Here is a 14,157-nt window from a genome sequence, read left to right on the forward strand (position 1 = left end):
TTGTAAATACAATGAGATGATATAATAAACCTAGGCTCCATTCCTATGTTATGACTTAAATAGTCTCTTTGAGCTGTGTTACATTGAATTATAACCCTTCTTATCTCAAGGACTTTAGGATGGACTACTGGCTGTCAATATCTTCCAAGCCCAGTGCTTATGCTGACATTTAAAACCCGGAATGGTGGGAGACCCAAATAGAGAATATCTTTTCCCATGCCATCCTGTACATTTTTTAAGATCAGCAATGGGCAAGGTCAGCAGTGCAGCAGCCCGAGGTAGGGCTTTTTCAGTGGAAGCTCCAAAGCTCTGGAATGATCTCTACACTTACGGTGAATCTCACCTGGACATTATACTCTTATGGGAAGACGCTGAAGAAACACACTTATGCTAGATTTCTGGAATTAAGAAGCTAAAATTTATTCGAAGTCAGTTTTGTATTTTACTCATTGCTATTTTATGTTATGCCATTTGTAGTAGTTTGTACTGATGTTTTCATTGGTTGCAGAAACATGTATCAGTGTGCTTTAATATGTTGCCCAGTGAATGTACAGGGAAGAACAGTATGTAAATATCCAAATAATATAAAAGCTTTAATTGTGTACTGCACAAGAAGCTGCAGCTGGTGATATTCCAGGCCCGCCACCAATTCTAGTCTAAATAAAGACTAACTATAAAACTCAAAACTGTTTGTTTGAGAGAAGAAAGCTTGATTTACTTCCAGCTGAACAGGCTCTCAGGGTGAATATTCCTCAAGAGGCTAGAAAGACAAGATTTCACAAGCTGCAGTTGCTTTGAAATTTCAGTTACATTTTGCATATTTTATTAAAATGTCATTTTAATATATTTCTCTTGCAGTATTATTTATTGCAGGGATAAATATAAGCATATGTTTTCCAGTATGAAAACAGTATGATTTATGTATAGAGATGATATGTGCTGCATAATTGTAGGGAAATATTTGTATATTTGAAATTTGCCCTAGAATACTTGCTTTAATTGGATCAGGCAATATTCTTTATATTTTAGGAGGGAGGGGTCAGGGGAACAAATCTAAAACTTTTCATTTCTCAACATACCAGATCTTCTCCACAACAGACCTTCATCATAACCACAGCTATAGTTACCTTAAAGGATATGCACAGCAATTAAAGACAGGAAATGAAGAGGATACAGATATTAAATGAGTAAACAGCAATTTAACTCAGCAGTTGTATGAAAGAATAATACTTTCCTTCAGTTCTCTACCAACGCTCTTAAGGGACAACATAGACTTTAAGTATATACCTAACTTACCCATTTCCCCCCCCCTTTCTAAATGAGACCCCTTCAGAACAAGTATCAGTTAATACTTTAGAGGGCATTTTGCCCCCAGTACCATCCAACTTTAAAACAATTGCTGGCGTATAGGACTTCAAGAGAATAAAAGGGGGCAGGAGGAGGGACCAGGAGCTTTCTCCGATTCTGCAACCACGGAATCATTAGCACTTTTGAAACAGGAGAAAACTAGGTATTATATAAAACAGCTTCAGGGAGCGGCTTCAGAACACTAAGAGACAGTCCACAGGCAATTTTCTCAAAGAAAAGAACCCTTTCCACTCGGCTGTCCTCCTTTTTAATATTTTAAGCCAGATGCCTTGAGTGCTGTATGTATTCCTTTTCCATTCAGTACAGAATTCCTGCCTTTGATGGGCTGCTTTCGTTTCAAGGCCCTAATGCTGCTGTCTGCTGTGGGCACCAGAATGGGTTGCTCTGCCCGCCGGGATTTGCACACACACACCTTTCTTGGGCCGTAGAAACTGAAGAGAGGCGGGGGAGAAGCACTGTTTTCTCAGCATACGTTTCTTTGTTCTTCCATGTCGGGAGTATGAAGTAGTTTTTCTTACGAATCGTCGGGGTTTGTTCTTTGCTGGTAGCTCTTTAGAGCTGAAAGAATGGCAGATAAAGTGAGCAACTATACCGGCGCAGTGCCTTTGTTGCCTCCTGCCACAGCTGTCTATTCAGTGCACAAAGGGCCTGACTCTGCTGCCAGTTCCTTTGGTGTTAAAGAAGAAAAAGAGCTGGCGTCAACGGAGGCGACAGCACTGTGAATGCGAGGAGGGAGCCACACCTGGCAGGTTTACACAACATCTAAAAGAAAGGCATTGCGGTGCAGAGAAGCAGAAGCACAGGGGTTCTGAAAGTGTGGTTCACGGGCCACCAATGGTCCGCGAGCTTCATTCAGGTGGTCTGCATTCAATATCCATATAGATCCTGAATTGGGTTTTTTTTAATCGCTTACTTCACTTCTTACGCCGCATGCCTTCGCCTCACCGTTTGAATTCTTTGCTGTGCAAATCATAACACGACAAAATGCAACGTACGAAAAGGTGCACTAAAAATGCCGTTAGAAAAACAGACGGCGTCTAGCTCAGAGCATCACAATTGTGACAATGGGCAGAAAAAGATAATCACTGAGTGAGCTGTCAAGACCATCAGTGATTTTCAAGTGGTCTGCAGTGGGGGTGAGGGGAGATGGGAAACTGCCACTATAGGGGCTAGGGTGTTGGATTAGGATCTGGGAGAACAAGGTACAAATTTCCACTCGGCTGTGAAGCTCACTGCGTGACCTTGGGCCTATCACTGTCTCGCTGCATAACCTACCCCTCAGCTTATTGGAAGAACCATGATAAACCAGAAAGTCTGGCTTATCATTTTGTGAAACACCACAACAGCCTAGTGGTCATTCCTGTTTCACTGAGAGGAAGCTTCAAACTCCTCATTTTCAACCTATGCACCTTACAATAAAGTATCCCCTCAGGCAAACAAAACAAAACAAAAATTTCCCCAGCTCCACTTTTGTCCCACCCGCTCCACATCAATAAAGGGTCAGACTCATTTGTCAGCGGAGAAAAATGATAATGCTGCATACATGTGCCCAACGACTGTCGATACTAGATTTGGAAATGCCAATATACATTATGAGGTTCATAGAGAAAGAAATAAAATGATATAACAGTGTTAAATATTCTCCTTAAATGGCATGGTTTCAGTCACTAAATATATGGAACTTTAATTCTTTCTAATCTACCTTCCAAAAGATATCTCTGCCAAGGACTATGGAGAATGGCAACAAGATAATGAAAGGGGTAAAAAATTCATCTATATAATGCATTGTTTCCATTATAACTCTATAACCTACAATTATGTACTCCTTAAATCTTTGTATTTTGTTACAGCTCTCATAATAACAAAGGCTTGATATATAGATTCTCTCCCTTGGCCGTTACCAATTGAGTGAAAAAATATGCATTTATGAAGCTTTATTAATAAGATGTGAATAATTCAAACAGCTTCTACCGTGAAGAAAAAGCAGAGTCTCTTCTTATTTGCATATAAATGAAATGATGCTTTAGTGTCAGAGTTAAAAATTAAATAATATAAAGTTTTACTGTGCAGTCCTGACACTATCATAAATATTAAGGTCATAAGTTGAGATTTTCTAACATCTCATCTTATCTTCTGTTGCAAAAGTGTGACTGAGAGGCCAAATCCTGCTTTGCCATATTTGTGTGAATAGTCACAGAGTCCAATGCATGAATTAACATGGATAATATGAACAGATTCAAAACCTTATTTGATAGTAGAAGACAAAGGACCAGATGCTAATCCATGAAAATAAACAGAAACTGAAGTTATGCATTGGAAAGAGTATTAAAACGAATAGGAAAAAGAGTAAAACAAGCAAGTACTCTTGGAATTCTGCAGGTGTGAGAGGAAAGTATTTTTTAAAAAAAGGCCAAGCGGATGAACTCTAAGGCCAAGCGGGGTTTTTAAATATGTGATGCATTCCTACAGCATTCTGAATTAAAAATTAAAACAGTCCCATATTGACAAAAACTTAACTTCCTGCTGAATTAGCACAAAATCTAGGGGCTGCCAAGTAGGTAATGTTTCAGACCATCAGTGAATCACTTTCCACCCCACCCCACAAAAAGAGCTGCTAGAATATGGGGGGAAACTCCTCTCCGAAAGTGAGCAGAGTCACCATCCACCAGTGTAGACAATTCTGAGCCAAATAGGGACATGCGTGGCGCTGTGGTCTAAACCACTGAGCCTCTTGGGCTTGCCGATCAGAATGTCGGCAGTTCGAATCCATGCGATGGTGGTGAGCTCCCGTTGTTCTGTCGCAGCTTCTGCCAACCTAGCAGTACAAAAGCACAACATTGCAAGTAGATAAATAGGTACCGCTGTGGCGGGAAGGTAAATGTTGTTTCCGTGCACTTTGGCACTCGTCACGGTGTTCTGTTGCGCCGGAAGCGGTTCAGTCATGCTGGCCACATGACCCAGAAAGCTGTCTGTGGACAAATGCCAGCTCCCTCGGCCTGAAGCGGGACGAGCAGCCTGTCAGGAGTTCAGCCTACACTCGAGTAGGACCCTGGCATGTTCCCTCCCCCCTGGTCTATCGTTTGGAAGCTTCATAAGCTTTCTTCAGCCCGAACATCACAGCGACCGATGCCAACCGACACCGGCACACTTAAGGATCTGCAGAGTTTGCGCACCTTGCGTGTGACAGACCTCAGCAACTCAGCATTTTGGCTAATCTACTTTATTTACATATAAACACACACGGAGCACTGTAACATGGCTCCCTCTCTCTCTAGTATCACACAGCAAAGAGAAAAAGAACAAAGGACAATAGTCCCACTCATAGGCGCCGACTCCATGGGGCTTGAGGGGGCCCGAGCCCCCTCAAAAATTCGTTTGGGGGGGCTCCGCCCCCCCAATAATCTCCGGCGCCCCTCCAGCAGAGCGCCATCGCCGCCCCTCCCCCAGCCCAAAATGCACAGGGTCGGGCTGCATGCCTCCTGCCCTCCCTCCCGAGCAAAAGCTCCACCCAATTTCCTTCGGAGCTGATTAATAGGCGCAGCACGCTCTCCCCTATTTGCTCACGAGGAGGCGGCGCCACTTTATTTGCATATTCATGAGCTTATTTATTATTCATGAGCTTTCCCGGGCCCCCCCAATATTTTTTATAAGTCCGCGTCCCTGGTCCCACTTCACGGAACACAAACAACCTGTCTTCGTCACTTCCCACTCTGTGGAGTCAAAACATATACTGTCATGTGATAGACAAAAATCCCATGACTGCAATGAAAGATCAGGAATTCTAACACACCACACCCCATAGTCGCCTTTGACTGGACTTATCAGGGGTCATTTACCTTTACCTATTTACTGAGCCTCCAATTCTGTAGAAAGCAGCCTCTATGAATCCAGAAAACACAAATTCTTACACATGAATGGTATCAATTAGTATAAACCGGACAGAATGAACCCGCTCAATGCCATTGTTTTTAAAACTATTTTAGTTGTTTTTTTAACGGCATGTGTTTAGATTGGCTTAAGACTCACATGGAAGGAGATTCATAAATTAACAAAATAAATAACTGGCAAAAAAGAGCAGTTGCTAGAAGTGATGAGGCAGAGGAGCAGCAATTAACATCAAGAACAGTATATTGCTTCCTTTAATGTTTGGCATTTTTCAGGTTGAAGTTTTATCCACTTCTAGAAATTAGATAGCTTCTTTCTGACAGATCTTGTGGGGCTGAAGTCGAGTTTTCCCTCCCCACTATGGAAATGTTGGAGGGGGGACAAATTGTTTTCAGAAATCTAAGGCAATTGCCCCATGTTCCGATAAATCCAAAATCTTCCTCCGGATCTGTAGCCATTTAAACTAGAAACAGCTCCCCTCCGCCCTCCCCACTTTGAAAGACAGTGCAAATCCGCTGAAGATCAACTCTTCTGAAATGGGGAAAGGTTCAGAATAACAAAATGGGAGTTTCTGGGAAATAGCTATTTGGAGATGTGATAGATTTCTTTCTTTAAAAAAAATATTTTTAAAATTAATTTTCCAATATTTACACAGTTTTGCCAATTATATGGATTCCAATGAATATCAAAATGATTCCAATTTTGCAGATTTTAACCAAAGTGGTTTCCTGAGCTCCTTGATCAATGTTTTTTGTCCAGTTCTTATATTGCTGTGGTTTTTGTATTTTTTTTAATCGACATCCAATTACATTTTTGTTGGTCTGTCAATCGCAGCAGCTGCATTTTCAGAGATTACCATCTGCGTAGATAATAATATCCTCCTCTAACTTTCCATAGGATTGCAAATGAGGTGCCCTAATTATTTTCCTTTTCTCTGCGTGTGTCAGTCTGATTATGATGTCCTGGGCCTTCTCAACCTCCCTCCCTTGGTAGGATCACAAAACCCAGGCCATTCCCCCCAAATATGATGCCCCCAAAAAACCCACTTTTGACTGCTTAGGCCTTAGGTCATGAAGCAGGTATAGTATAGGGCAAGTGAGGGCAACTTAAGGGCAGCGCAGCTTCAGCCTCTGCCAGCGAGCATGCTCAGCAGCTCGGTGCCGTTCTTCGCCTTCCTCCCCAGCACCGAGAAGGGCGGCGCGTGTGCTGGGCGCGTCAGCAACTTCGCCTAGCCAATCCCCCTCCGCGTTTTTCAAGGCGGCGGCTGGATTGGTTGATCCCACCGCTTCGCACGGGTGCTGGGGATTGGCCGCCCAAGAGCAGGCTGCGGAAGGCGGCACCGTCAAGCTCTTCGCGGAGGGAGAGTTCGGACTTCGGCGCGCGTGCGTGAGGGAGGAGAAGTTTCCCGGTAGGGAGAGCGAGAGGCCGGCCCGTCTCTGAGGTAGCCCCGGATAAGTCTCCGAACGGACACCGTCTCTCCGCATCTTCAGGCGGGAAGGCTGAGAGGGTGGGTTTCCCGCCCAGCGCTTTGGGTGGCTCTTGCCTGAAATCGTTGGGAAGGGAGAAGGGAGAGTTCCCCACACGGGTCGTTCCTTGAGCCCCTAATCAGCATCGTAGCGAGGGACTTTTTGGGGGGAGTGGGTTTGCCATACTTCTGGAATTTCCCGGACACATAAGGAACGCCGCGGCCGCCGGCAATGTCCCGGCGGGAATCGCCTATGTGCCCGGAAAACACCGGACGTGTGGCAGCCCTTGTCGTTTTTGCCCATTCTCAAAAATACGTAGCTCAAAAACAATGACTACCCTCCCCGAAAGCTCTGCAACTTTTCTGTCCAGGTTTTCACTTTGGATTTCCCGGTGCAATGGCTCTTTTGCGCCCTAGGCAAGGCTAACTACTTGCTCCCCCAGTTGTTTTTTTTGTAACTTCAGTTTTCAAAAACTTGTCAGGAAATGCAAAAACTTGAAACTGCAAAATTTATTCCAGATTGCGAGAATAAGTAATACAGCCATTTCCGATTAGCTTCCTTAAATACCTTGGGTATAGGGCATTATAGAAATAAAATAAATTAATAAGAATAATAAATGAAAATGTTTCTGTGCCCACGTCGTTTTGAATATTCCTGCCAATGGCGGTGCTTTCGAGTCTCTTTAAAAGCATGTCAAAATCTCATTTTGCAGGTTTGGCCACCAGTTTTTTCAGGACTGGCGCAGGTTCAGTTGGCATTTGCTGCCAAGCCAGCTGGTCTCTTTTGCAGCGTGGTTGAGTGTATGTAAGTTTGGGCTTTGAGAAGCTGCGTTGAAGGTGTAGAATAAAAGTAAAATATTGTTGGAAATTTGTAAGATATAACAAGAACTAATTTTTAGAATGCTGTGCCATTCAAATGTCCGTTCTTTGGTTGGCTGCCTAGTTGGCCCAGTGATATCACTGGACCTGCACTCAACCCACCTCCCTTCCTTCGATTTGCTTGGCCCCTCCTGAGGTGTTCTGCTTCCTACTGCTAATCTAAGTTAGAAGAATTAGCATGCAATATTTGAACCCTGTGGGACACCTGAAAGTGCTGTAGCCCAACCTTAGGCATTTGTGTTCCTAAATATGACACCCTTCCCCCCAAAAAAATCCTCCTGGGGGTTTTTGACACAAGTATACATGATTTTAGCTTTTAAGGTGACATATAATCAAATAACAATGCAATCCTATAACACATGTCTGAGAATAAGTTCTACTGAACACAGCAGGCCCTGCTTCTGAGTAAACATTCACGGTGTTGCACTGCATGGCTGCAATCCTCTGTGCCCATACCTGGGAGGAAATCCCGCTGAAGGCATATGGACTTTCTTCTGAGTAAAGGCCTGACGGCCAACTATGGAAATCCTGGATTCTTCCCCATGCCATATCCCTTGCTGGCCCTGCTTTCTGGCTGGGAATGCTTTTCTACCCCTAAGTGCAGTCATACCTTGGAAGTCTAACAGTTTGGTTCCCAAACATTTTAGTTTCTGAACATCACAAACCTGGAAGTGACTGCTCCGGTTTGCGAATTATTTTTGGAAGCCGAACGTCTGACGGGGCTTCCGATTGGCTGCAGGAGCTTGGTTTTTGAACGTTTTGGAAGTCGAATGGACTTCTAGAAACGGATTCCATTCAACTTCCAGGGTACGACTATGGTTACTGAGTAAGCTTCAACATACTGAAACCTACTTCCCAGTAAACATAACTAGAACTGTGCTGTAAATTTCAGCTACCATTCTGAAATCTGCTTCTTAAAATGGAAGAGGTGTTGATTTTGAGGTTCTTTCTGCTCTGACCTCATTGTGTGGTTACTCCAGGTTCTCAATTCAGTGTTTTGCTAAAGTTGAGCCCTTTCCTAACAACTCTCCACAGGTTGTCCTCTTTTTACTCTCCACCCCTTATAAATGCTGATAATGAGTTCTGGCAGTCTAATACCTCCATGTGCCCTGTTGTTGCTTGTGAAGTTCTACTCTAATACACATTCACATATGTTTTAACCTATTTTTACCTTGCTGTTGATTTTAATTGTATTCTGAAAGTTTCCAATACCTGTTTTTAATTGGTCCTTTGATAATTTAAATCTTTCATTCCTTTTGTAAACCATTTAAAATATTTTTATTGCAATCAAGCATTTAAATTAACATTTTGTCAAAGTAAGAATGAATTGACATTAAAAGTACAGTAGAACAAGACAGCTCACATCCTCCCATCTTCAAAAAATAAAACCCACCTCGTGGAATGATGAGGTAGTGTGAATATTATTACTCCCTTAAATACAGTGTGGATCAGTGGAGGTACCCTGTCAGGGTATTATTCAATCCACCCAGGTCTTGATTGCCAGTTCAAAAAAAGAAGGCTCATACTGCTTTAAGATCCTACCTTTTAGTGGATCTTTGTGTCTTCCCCACTCTGTGCCTCCCCGGGGGGGGGGAGTATGCATAGCTTACAGTGCAGTTATTTATGTGTCCATTCAGAAATAAGTCCCACTGAGTTTAATGGTGGTTACTTCCAGGTAAGTGGGCATAAGATTGTAGCTTTAGTTTCTGAAATGAAAGACTGGAGCGCTAGCCTGCCTAAAAGCTCCATTCATTACTCTCACAATTCCTGCATCTTTTCTTACTTTATTTTTGTTTAAAATACTCTAATTGCTAAGGGACACGGGTGGCGCTGTGGGTAAAACCTCAGCGCCTAGGACTTGCCGATCGCATGGTCGGCGGTTCGAATCCCCGCGGCGGGGTGCGCTCCCGCCGTTCGGTCCCAGCGCCTGCCAACCTAGCAGTTCTAAAGCACCTCCGGGTGCAAGTAGATAAATAGGGACCGCTTACCAGCGGGAAGGTAAACGGCGTTCTGTGTGCTGCGCTGGCTTGCCAGATGCAGCTTGTCACGCTGGCCACGTGACCCGGAAGTGTCTGCGGACAGCGCTGGCTCCCGGCCTAATAGAGTGAGATGAGAGCACAACCCTAGAGTCTGGCAAGACTGGCCCGAATGGGCAGGGGTACCTTTACCTTTACCTAATTTCTAAGAGACTTGTGTTAAGTAAAAAAGAAGCAAGACTATACAGCTAAATAAATACTGAATTAATTTAAGTATCCAGTAATTCTGGGTATAGGCATTCTTTGTAATGATGAGGGAGCAGGCAAAAAGGTGGAACACTAGTTCTTAGTTATTAAAAAAAAGCCTCTTAGTTTTTAATTGTGCCATTGACTTCAGCAGCTCCAGGATTCTGGTTCTAACAACTGGATTCTGAAGGTCTCCGCTCCACCAGTCATCTAAAGGTGTCTTGCTTCCTCAAACAATTCTGTCTTTTATTCCTGGCTGCTGCTTATGTGTGAAATTGCAGGCTAGAACATTTCTGTGATACTACCACCCTTACAGTACTTTTTTCAAAGCTCTTTTCCATGAAGCCTTTTGCATAACTCACAATCCTATACTCTACTAAACTTAAGCCTAAGTACATGTAAGTGTTAAATGCATTTTATTCCCATTTTTATCCCTGCCACCTATCTTCACAGAAAATCCCCCCCTCCGGGGGGGGGGGTCAGAATGCAAGTAGCTCACAGCAGAAATTTTATCATTTTTTTTCCTTATAAAATGCCATGTCCATTGTTAATACATTTGCAAAAGTAATAGATAATAAATTTGGAGTAAATTACCCATCTGTATCTATGTACTTTGAACTAGTAAGTATAGAACAGCTCTATTTACTTCAGTGAAACTTTTCCAAAGTAAGTGAATTAAGAACATAGTTTGGCACAGTTAGTGAAAGCTTATAACTAGAGGGTAATTTATTTTCAAGATGTGCATTATACTTTTTGAAAAGTATGCCATTGACTCCCTTCCCCCCACCTTTGGGACTAAGCTTTGTTGGTTAAAGTAGGATTTAGACTGCAAACCAAAGCATACAGGATTTACCATTTGAAACTTGGACACAATTTTTGCCTTTTTGGTTGTTCTAATAAAAATACTGCCCATTTTTCTTAAGGGCCAAAAATTCTACCTTTTACTTCTCATATTTACCAGGAAATCCTTTTGAACTCAGTGGGATCTCTGAGTAAGCCTGAGACTGAAATATTAGATATAAGTAAATATGAATAAATAAAACTGTATGATATAATGGATGAATTCTGAGAGCCTTTACTGTGCACAGATTTCAGTTAGTGATTACTTTTGTCATAAAACTTTCTTTTTTTGAGTGTGGAAGCAATGCAATTGTTTGCTTTTTGTATCAGTGTATGGGGGTTGTTCTTAGAATAATTGTAGACACTGTCAAATCTTCAACTAGAAATATTCTTTTTACAAAAATCGTCATAGCAAATATCTTGCTTTGACCAAAGCCCATCTTTGCTTTGTGTACCAGATCAGCATGTGGTACAATTAAGAAATTACTATGCCATACTGTATGGGTTTCACGGCAAAAGGCTAACAAATAACCTAAAGCTATGTTTAAGATCAATGTGTAAATTTGAAATGACTTTAAAAATTGTACACAAAGTATTGGGCATTCCATATGATGGGTGGCATTCCATTCAGTGCTTTTAGAAATAGTTTCACATCATGTACAAACTAAACGACAAAGTTTAAGGTAGGTTGTGCTTGGTTATTTTAATATTTATGCTTGCAACCTTCAGTTTAAATGCAGTGGAAGGTTTGTATTTGACCAGGAGTCTTGCTACAAGGAGCTACCTTGTAAAGTTAACCTGCTCTGACAAGCCCCAGATGTTGTTCTTCTCTCCAGACCAATGATTTGATAGAGCTCAAACAATGATCATGGAACTATGATTTCCACATTTTGAGCTATAATAGATGGGTATATTTGTCCAGCAAGAAGAAATGAGAAAATACAAAAACTTAACTGCAGTTACTGTATTGTTCAAAGGGTATCAAAATTTGCCCTTGATCTCTAATCTAATATTGATAAAAGGAAAAAATGGTATAATTTGAATTTGATATTGTTTTATACTTTGACAGCTATTTCACATTCTTTTCAAAAGCAGTCTAGATAGCTCTTACTACATATTTTGTTCAATATTCTTGCAATCAATTAGCTGAATGCTGGATTCCTAAATCTGTTAAAAATGGTCAATAATTGTTCAAGCTTGTAGTGGGCTGAAATAAAGAGAGCTTAATAAAAGACTCCTTATATGCAGTCTTTTTGTTTATTGATTTCTTGAAAAAAATTTAATGGAATGATGGCTTATCAGAATTTCAGGATATAAATGACATTTATTCAGGTCATTCTCTGAAATACTTAATTATCGTTGTAAGCTTTGCTTTTGGTTCCTAAACTCTGTTTTGTTCTGCATTACTTTGATGCTTTGAATCCTTTTAGTTAAGCTTACAATTACCTTCCTGCCAAAAGGGGTGATAGAAGTGGTGAGGTTCTTTTGACCAATTTCCCCCTTGGCCATGGGAACACATATCCCTATGCCTGCAGGTGAGTGTTACTGAGAGATTCTATGGGCCAGTTGTGAAAGGGAGGGAAAGTCCTCTACAACACGAGTCAGTAACCACCATATCCCAAAAGAGCAACCATGCCCTTAACATCTGTGGAAGCATCTTCAGTGCCAATTAGTCAAAGTCTGTGCTGTTGACACAAGCACACAGAAGAAACCCATGAATTGATGGGACAATTGCCCCAGGACATCTCCCTGCATCACAATGCATACGATGGCACCACACATTCCTGCTTATTCTTCCATCTGCTTCTCTGACACAGGCAGTAACTGTCCCAGTGGTGCTACCAGTTATACTTCATGCAAAGGGCTTTAAGCCCCCTTAAGCTACAGACTGTGCACAGGCACTGTTGTGGAGTGCAGTACAAAAAATAAGAGATGAAAAGTTCAAACTGCAGCACCCTTATGGTTCCCTGGACAGAAGGCCAGCAAAATGCACACACAGCCCTCCAGAGACGAGGATTCAAGACCCATTGACTAGTTGGAGAATTTTTTTATGTTTGATAACTATATTGATTTCTGTAATAGAATTCTAAAAGCTGCAGGATCAGCAAAGCTATGCGGCTAAGCTCATTCTATCACTTTTATTATGGTTTTTAACTAATGGAAATGCCTCCCGTCTGCTATAGGTTTCCTCCCCCAAAAAATGAATAAAAAGTAGATGTAGTTATGGTACATATCCAAAGATGAATACATAGGTAAGTCCGAGTATAAGAGAAATCTTACCAACTATTTTATAGAAGCCTGTTCCCTAAATTCCAGTAACTGAACAGAATTTGTTTTTGAATTACTCTGGTTCAGTTCCCCCAGAAATAATAATAATATAACAGCAAACTAAAAAAAATACCTTAGTAACAAGTAAAATTTTATGTTAATCTCTCTCCTGAAAAATTTCTTCAAAATAAAATTAGAAGAACTTTACCAAGCTGAGAACTTAATCACTCACTAGAATTTTAAATCTTCAGAGTAAAGTCCATCAGTATCTAAAAGTCATTTTTTAAAAAAGATAGACCCATTGTATATAAAAATGCAATCTTCAGATATCAAGGGTTGAAGTCATACTCTTGAGTACACTAATTGAAATCAATGGGACTAACAAGAAGTCCTCTGATTAAATGAAATGTCAAACTGAGTCCTACTCTTGACAGCTGGATTCAACTCAGTGTGTCTTTTATTAACAGTTAAGATAATGTCCTTTGTGATGTAATCGCTTGACTACTAGTATATCAACTGAGCCCATCAAGTGATTGCATAAAATCTTCCCAATGGCTGTTGGGTAGTGATGCTTTCCAGGTGATGGGGTCTGAGCTGTATGTAGAATGAAAGGTAAAGGAATTTGTTTCATCATATGCTTCCTGAGACATTCATTATCCACAAACAATAATGTTTTAATACTATTGTTAAAAACAAATCCAGTTATTCATCAATATAGGAATGGAGTGCTATAGCAGTGTCCTATGCTAGTAAAATTCTTCCTTTGAAGCATATGGAATTACAGTGGTACCTCGGGTTAAGCACTTAAATCGTTCTGGAGGTCTGCTCTTAACCTGAAACTGTTCTTAACCTGAAGCACCACTTTAGCTAATGGGGCCTGCTGCCACGGGGCGATTTCTGTTCTCATCCTGAAGCAAAGTTCTTAACCGGAGGTACTATTTCTGGGTTAGCGGAGTCTTGTAACCTGAAGCGTCTGTAAACAGAGGTAGCACTGTAACCGCTGTAAGTGATTAGATAATGAACAAGATAGCCTGCTGTTTTCAAACATAGGATCTTAAGAGATGGAAGGGATGTTTGGCATCATCTAGTCCAGCGCAATGCAGAATCCGCAGAGCAGGATGCAACTATGTCATTCCCAATAGATAGGTTCCAGTGAATTGTCTGAAGCTACTGCCTTGCTGACCTGCATGACAACCCTTCAGATATTTTGAAAATGGTTGCCACGTGGCC

General features: G+C 41.5%; 1 protein-coding gene and 1 long non-coding RNA gene across 7 annotated transcripts in view; one reads left to right on the forward strand and one right to left on the reverse strand.

Moving 5' to 3' along the window:
* Positions 1–14,157, reverse strand: part of LOC308586948 — a 562,568-nt gene that overhangs the window by 4,675 nt on the left and 543,736 nt on the right. The window lies entirely within an intron of this gene.
* Positions 6,558–14,157, forward strand: part of CDC7 (cell division cycle 7) — a 28,744-nt gene continuing 21,144 nt past the window's right edge. For 2 of the 6 annotated variants that reach the window (XM_081196902.1, XM_081196907.1), the window contains exon 1: positions 13,435–13,539. The gene's annotated coding sequence lies outside the window, so the exon portion shown is untranslated. Of the gene's footprint in view, positions 6,761–7,431; positions 7,524–13,434; positions 13,540–14,157 lie in introns of those variants that run through there. The other 4 variants (XM_081196905.1, XM_081196903.1, XM_081196904.1 and 1 more) reach the window with 4 other exon arrangements.

The sequence above is a fragment of the Podarcis bocagei genome (assembly GCF_964188305.1).
Source record: "Podarcis bocagei genome assembly, chromosome: 5".
NCBI lineage: Eukaryota > Metazoa > Chordata > Lepidosauria > Squamata > Lacertidae > Podarcis > Podarcis bocagei.